Source organism: Octopus sinensis, linkage group LG20 (assembly GCF_006345805.1).
Source record: "Octopus sinensis linkage group LG20, ASM634580v1, whole genome shotgun sequence".
Classification (NCBI taxonomy): domain Eukaryota; kingdom Metazoa; phylum Mollusca; class Cephalopoda; order Octopoda; family Octopodidae; genus Octopus; species Octopus sinensis.
In genome coordinates, this window is record NC_043016.1 from 30710527 (window position 1) to 30718026 (window position 7500).

The following is a 7500-nucleotide window of genomic DNA, read 5'->3' on the forward strand; positions in this document are numbered from 1 at the left end:
AGGATCATAATGAGAAAATTCTTCTACTTAGGGGATTTTCTTTTAGTTGAACAAAGCTTCCCAATAACCTTTGCTTCTTCTACGCTTTTTATCACATACTGTATTTGTATTTATATTATTTTCCACACCTCCGTTTCTTGTTATTCACGTCGCTAAATACGTGTATATCAGTAATACTCCACATTATATTATGAATGATCAAAACGTCTAAAATATTTTATTTGAATAAACTCAACAGCAGAGCAGTGAGATGTGGTTCCGACAAAAGTTTCGATCTGATTTTAATCAGAGACGTGGAATTTATGGTGGTTATCTCTCTTAGCAAATGCACTTAATACAACGAAACATCAATTAAAAGGTGGTAAAAAGTGTTGTTTTGATGGATCACCTATTATTCGTGTCGTGTCCGACAATAGCGTTAAACCTGTGAGTAACTATGCTATAAGATGTTGATTCTGATCAAACAGACTAATGATCAAAAGCATTCCACCTATGGCCATCTCAACTAGATGATTTTCAGATACAATCTATCTTGGACACATTATCCAACGTTTCCTTAAAAGAAAACAGAAGAGGCTGATACAGGGGGTAATTGACTGTTATTTCTGCAGGTCATGTTATTTCGTTGACTCGAGTGATGCTATAATTTGACGAGTGGGACCTTTTTAATTTTTTTGTTTCATGTTTACTATTGGCACACTAAAATTTTGAAATACAAACCGAAAGTTTTTGGTATTTCGTACAACTTGGATAACAGTTGGGTTGACAAAGAATTGATATTTCAATTATCTCTAAATAAGAAGCTAGGAGCATGTCAGAACTCTGCAGCTTTCGATTGGTTATAGTTACTCCAGATTTTCAAACTTTAAAGATATTAACTTTTTATATATTAAATTATGGTAAAAATTAATTTCACTTCCATAATTAACATACAAAACTACATCCAAACACCAAATTTGAAAACAATTGGAACAAAATTAAAAGAACTGAAAACAGACAAGGTCCAGAATTTCAAATTTTGGGAGATACACGATAAGAATGAAACTAAATTAAAGTAACCGTTAAAGTAAAATGATCAGTATTTTTTGGCATTGGACATACGTTTTCGAAAAGGTGGTTTACGTGGCTATATATTTTTGAAATGTCAAGTCTGAATCAGTTTCAACTGATATGGACTTGACTCAGTTTTTAATTCTCACAGTTTCTACAGCTGAAAACGATTCCAATGAATTGTGCTACAAATCTTCAGTATTAATACTTACTATGGTGACTTGTCACTGTAATGAAGATGAAATTTAGTCGGGAAGAGGTGAAGAAATTGGAATCGAAAGTGAAGACATAGATCAGAATTATTAACACATTGCAAAAGCGTCGTTGCCAGCAAATGTCAGCAAAAGAAATGATATGGATTAATATACCAACAATAAAGCCTTTCTATTTTTTTCAATATCATAAATAATTCTTTTTTTCTCGATCAGATTTATCCTGTTATTACTAGTTTCCCTTAGCAAAAACTGCGGCGTTACATAGCTTTTTTGAAACAAAGACAAATCGAAATTCAAACTGAAAATTCAATCCTTTGTCGTGGGACGAATCCAATTGTTTTGGAGACCCGAAACAAGTATTCTTATATTTTAGTGATGAGTCCAATCCGAAGCGAAAAATTGCACTGACGCAGGCGTGGCTGTGGAGATCTGAAACTTGTTTCCCAACCTTGTTCTGCGTTCAGTCCTACTGCGTGAAACCTTAGGCAAGTGTTTTTTTTTTCTGACTAGCCAAAGCCTTGTGACTGGGTTTGGTAGACGAAAACTGAAAGAAGCCCATCATATACGTGTGCGTGTGTTTGTGTGTGCGTGCGTGTGTGTGTGTGTTTGTCCCCACCACCGCATAACAACCGGTGTTGGTGTGTTTACGTCCCCATAACTTAGCGGTCCGGCAAAAAAGACCGATAGAATAAAGACCAGGCGTAAAAGAAAAATAAGTAGAGGGAGCGATTCTTTCGATTAAAAATTTTTCGTGACGGAGCCCCTGCATGACCACAGTTCTAATGACTGAAGCAAGTAAAAGATACCGAAGACTACGCATCCTCTCGGGATCAGAAAATACTTTGATCTTAATTACAATTGCTGTCTTACTACAACGCTCATATGCACATTAGAGTATTACTTCATTTTCTGAGAAAATGCAGTTACACATACAAACGTTACTCAGTCGTAAAAACCTTTTCAGGTGCTACTTTGGTGTGTGATCTACAAGGGAGATTACTTAAGTTTACTTTTTAGTTTACTTTTCAATATCTAAACACCCGTTAGATGTTGGCTAAAGACTTTTTACAATGTGATCAGCGGCGAGACGAAGGTAGTTGCATTTTTACAAGAAACCAGCACTAAATTCACATCATTTCTAAAGAAAAAGAAGGGTGCCACTTTGGCATGTGATCTACAATTTAAAGGGAAATTACTTTAGGTTACGCTTTAGTTTACTTTGTGTTGATGCTACTTTCCGTGTGATCCACGTGAGAAAATTTACTTCGGTGGATGATCTACGCGCTTTTTTTAATTATGTTTCTTTTTTATTATTATAATAGTAATAATTTTGAAAAAAAAAAAGAAACATTTACACTACAAAGTAAGTACAAGATCAATTAAAAAGTAACCCAAAGTAATCTCCATTGTAGATCACACGACAAAATATCACCCCTTTTTAACCCAGCATATAAGAATTTTAATTTCTTTAATAATCCTGTTGTTTGGAGAGTCACTGATGTGTATTCATGTATTTTAGCTTGAAGTAAATGCCAAAAAGAAAACTTTTTACCTCCACCAAGGAAGGAGGTTATGTTTTCATCGGCGTTGGTTTGTCCGTCTGTGTGCAAAATAGCCCAAAAAGTTGTGAATGGTATTTCGTGAAACTTGCAGGAAAAGTTGGTAATGACACAAGGAACAGATGATGAACTTTTGGTAGTGATCCAGGAATTTAATGGATTCTTGAAGGATTTTTCATTTGTTATATTTACTTTACATGAAGTATTACAATGTTACGTTCTTTGATTATCTCCCTTGAAAACACGTTCATCGTTTTCATGTAACCTATGGTGGCTTTGTTGTTTCAAAAGTTTATTTTTCGTTTCTCCGTTAGTAATTTTACTCGTGTATCTATCTTAAAATGAGCTGCTTGGCGGAGGTCTGCGGAGGATGACATGACAAGCCTTGACTATTGGGATCGACTCAAAAAGCTCAGGCTTTGCTCTCTCCACCGCCGCTGTGAGCTCTATATCATCTGTATTATGTGGAAAATATTCCATCAACATTACCCATCTTTAAAATTCACCCGAGGCTTGGCCCCCATACCATCCGTCCACTACAGAAATGTTCATGTCATCTCACAACACTATGACAGAACTACTTCACCTCAATTGGCCCTGTTCTCTTCAACATCGTGCCAGACACACATAAAGGAGGAAAGTGACTACACAGTATTCAAACGATCCCTAGATGATTACCCACAATAAATACCAGATAAACCACCGACACTCTGATATGTCTCTGAAAACAATAACTCTCTGCTTGAATGGGCTACGCTTCCCCAGAGCTGACTGTGTATCACTTCCAGGTGGTGCTATTAAATTAGACATAGCCTGAGTCAACTTTGGCCGAAACTTATCTAAGTAATCTAATCTGTGCTGTAACCTTTTAATCAAAGCATGACAACATAGGTAGAAGCTGATATCTTAACATTTCTGATGGTCTTAAGTATTAAAAAAATATTAGAGATTTATATAGAACTACATTCAAAGTATATCTATAAGCTATTGTGTTTAGTTAGACCTGGTTTTAATAAAGCAATCCGAAATTAGAAAAATCAAAAATCTGCAACAATCTCGGTCCCATGAGTATCGGATAATGGATTTTCAACTGTGTAGAGAAACTGATTGTGGTGATCGTAGTTTTGACGGTAATTGTGGTGAAGACAAAGACAGTGTTGATGATGATGAAGGTCGAGATAAGTATGGGAGGAGGATAAAATAGTATCTCTGTTATGTTTTTGCCGGCGTTGGTTTGGGAAATTGGGCGATTTTCAGCATGCTTGGCGGAGGCCAACGCTCTCCGAGTGTTTTCCTAGTTATAACATGACATCACTGTGAGAAGATTTTTTCAAAGTTCATCGCGTGACACTTAAAAATCTGCGACTCGTCATTCACTCATTGACATTATTGCTCTTTAACTACATTCATCGACACTACTAAAACGGCCTCTGTTCTTAAATTAGATAGACATTTGCTTTCAGATAGATGCATCGTGCTTTCAGATAGGTGCATCTCTCCTCTTTTTCATGCATCTCAAAGAGCACACGAAACACTTTGCCGAACCAATTTCCTTTTGCCCTATACAAATGAAATCTCTTCACACCTACGACATTTTTGCTCATTGACTTTGAGATGTTCAAGCTAAGGAGTAACTGCAAATATCCCACGAGTTTTGAATGAGTGTTTCTCTATCTGATTCAAAGAACAACCCTTTATCCGGAGCCCAGATATGCGAATCTCTACAGAACTGAGAAGTCAGCGTCTGTAATTCTTCTATCACTGAAGGGGTACGCGCGCTGACTTCGTTGTTGTTGGTCAAAACACTTAACCCATGACTAAAATATCGAGGGTGCCTTTACCTGGTCTCTCAATCTGCTAGAAATAACAGCTAAATATCTCTCAAAATTACCGTATTTTAACGTGTATAAGGAGCCCTCGTGTAAAAGGAACGGTTTTGTAAGGCATTATAATACTATCCATGTATAAGAAACTCCGATATTTTTTAAACCTAATTTTTGACGAAAAAGGGTTCCTTATACACGTTAAAATACGGTATATATCCTACATACCGTCTTGAAGCAAGAAAGAAAAGATACCAGGGACGAAATGGCCTGAAGCAGTTTGAATAAAAGATGAACTCTTATGACCTGCATGGGTCTGCTCGATTACAGTTCACCTAGAGTTAAAAGCAAGAAATAGCACCACCGCCGCCGCCGCCGCCACCCCCACACCGCCACCACCACCACCACCACTACTACTACTACTACTACTGCTACTACTACTACTACTACTACTACTACTACTACTACTACGTAAAATATTCCCCACAAGTGGTTATAAGTTCACTGCTGTAGGCAATAAACAACAGGATGGAAGGAATTGATGAACAATTTATATAATAAATAATAATAATAATAATAATAATGAAATTATTGTATACAGTGCTCAGGTGCACCACGAGCCCGTGCATCGGTTATGAATTGGGGATAAAATAGAAATCGCCCTGTTGATAGGTATCATAGATAACGTTGTGTCTCAATATTCTATTATAATTCCATCTGCATCTAGGATGTGTCTAAATCAGAAACAGTTGTTATTGTTATTAGAACCGGTATTCTTACAGTATATAGACCCGGGAGTGGCTGCGTGGTAAGTAGCTTGCTAACCAACCACATGGTTCCGGGTTCAGTCCCACTGCGTGGCATCTTGGGCAAGTGTCTTCTGCTATAGCCCCTGGCCGACCAATGCCTTGTGAGTGGATTTGGTATACGGAAACTGAAAGAAGCCTGTCGTATATATATATATGTATGTGTGTGTGTGTCTGTGTTTGTCCCCCTAGCATTGCTTGACAACCGATGCTGATGTGTTTACGTCCCCGTCACTTAGCGGTTCGGCAAAAAGAGACCGATAGAATAAGTACTGGGCTTACAAAGAATAAGTCCCGGAGTCGATTTGCTCGACTAAAGGCGGTGCTCCAGCATGGCCGCAGTCAAATGACTGAAACAAGTAAAAGAGTAAAAGAGTATAGAGTTGGGAATTATCTTGTGAACCAACGAGCCAAAAACTACAATTTGTAGCGTCAACGGGTTACTTTATTTTAATGATCTTGGAAAGACAAAGTTGATTTCGGGGAAATTCGTGCTCTTAAATGTAAAAAAAAAAAAAGGCTCCGCTTCTCATCAGGCTGAGAAAAGCAGACTGTCATAATACCTTTTTCTTTACTACCCACAAGGGGCTATACACAGAGGAGACAAACAAGGACAGACAAAGGGATTAGGTCGATTATATCGACCCCAGTGTTTCACTGGTACTTTATTTATCGACCCCGAAAGGATGAAAGGCAAAGTCGACCTCGGCGGAATTTGAACTCAGAACGTAGCGGCAGACGAAATACCGCTAAGCATTTCGCTCGGCGTGCTAACGGTTCTGCCAGCTCGACTGTCATAGTACCGGTCGCTCTCTGATATCTGATAGGTTTTATGGTCGAGCCGGTGGCATTTGGAGGCCTCCGGCGTTCTCGACCCCCGGACCATATCCATGCTCGCCCCTATCGGTGCAGAGATGGCTATCCGCAGGTGCAAGCCCCATGAGTCAGAGTGACTGTTCCTGCGCATCTCTTTCGCCATCCTCCGGCAACACCTTTTCCATTTCGCCAGCTGAGACCATGCATCGGTCTGAGTTACAGCAAATTGTACGATTCATTTCTTAATGTAAAACTTCTAATAATATTCAGTTCGATATTTAAGAGATGAGGAATTATGTACATTATTTATATTATTTACATTCGACGGATATTTGTCCTCATCTTGTTTGTTGTTAACACAACTTTTCGGCTGATATACCCTCCAGCCTTCTTCAGGTGTCTTGGGGAAATTTCGAACCACTACGCCATATGCCTATGGGCATATGGCGTAGTGATTAAGAGCGCGGGCTACTAACCCCAAGATTCCGAGTTCGATTCCAAGCAATGACCTGAACACTACTACTACTACTACTACTACTACTACTACTACTACTACTACTACTACTAATAATAATAATAATAATAATAATAATAATAATAATAATAATAATAATAATAATATAATATCGAAAATACCTTAGAATGAGAACCCAGTGGTTCGAAGAAGGCTGGAGGGTATATCAGCCGAAACGTTGTGTTCACAACAAACAAGATGAGGACAAATATCTGTCAAATGTAAATAATATAAATAATGTTCTAATAATATTTAACCCAACTTAAGTATGTACACACACACACACACACACACACACACACACACACACACACACACACCTAAATCTGTTTTCTATATTATACCAGTTTCCTACCCAATAATGTTTTCTCTGTCATGCCAATTTTCTGCATAATACCACTTTTCTTTGTACTTGTTCTGTATTAATACCAGTTTTTTTCTTTGTCTATTACAAATTTTTAAAGTAAATTGAAGTGACTAAGTACTATAAATCATTTTGCGATACTAATACTAATATTAATGATGATCCTTCGATCCCAGAAAGACAGTTCTGCAATTTCTTGCTGAACAACAACCTGTACACAGTGCTGGGTTAACCAATAAGCAAAATAAGCACGTGCTTAGGGCATCAAGGGAAGGAGGGAGCACAACAGAAATAGTAAATGGTTCACGGCATAAATAAAATTACTTTAAACCTGCTAAAATAATATTCGGGAT

At 37.8% G+C, this 7500-nt stretch overlaps 1 long non-coding RNA gene across 1 annotated transcript in view; it reads right to left on the reverse strand.

Moving 5' to 3' along the window:
- The window catches only part of LOC118767254, a 5330-nt gene extending 3882 nt beyond the window's left edge, over window positions 1-1448 (reverse strand). The window contains exon 1 of the long non-coding RNA XR_005003158.1: window positions 1263-1448. This is a non-coding gene — a long non-coding RNA (uncharacterized LOC118767254). The remainder of the gene's footprint in view (window positions 1-1262) is intronic.
- Between the last annotated feature and the right edge of the window lie 6052 nt (window positions 1449-7500).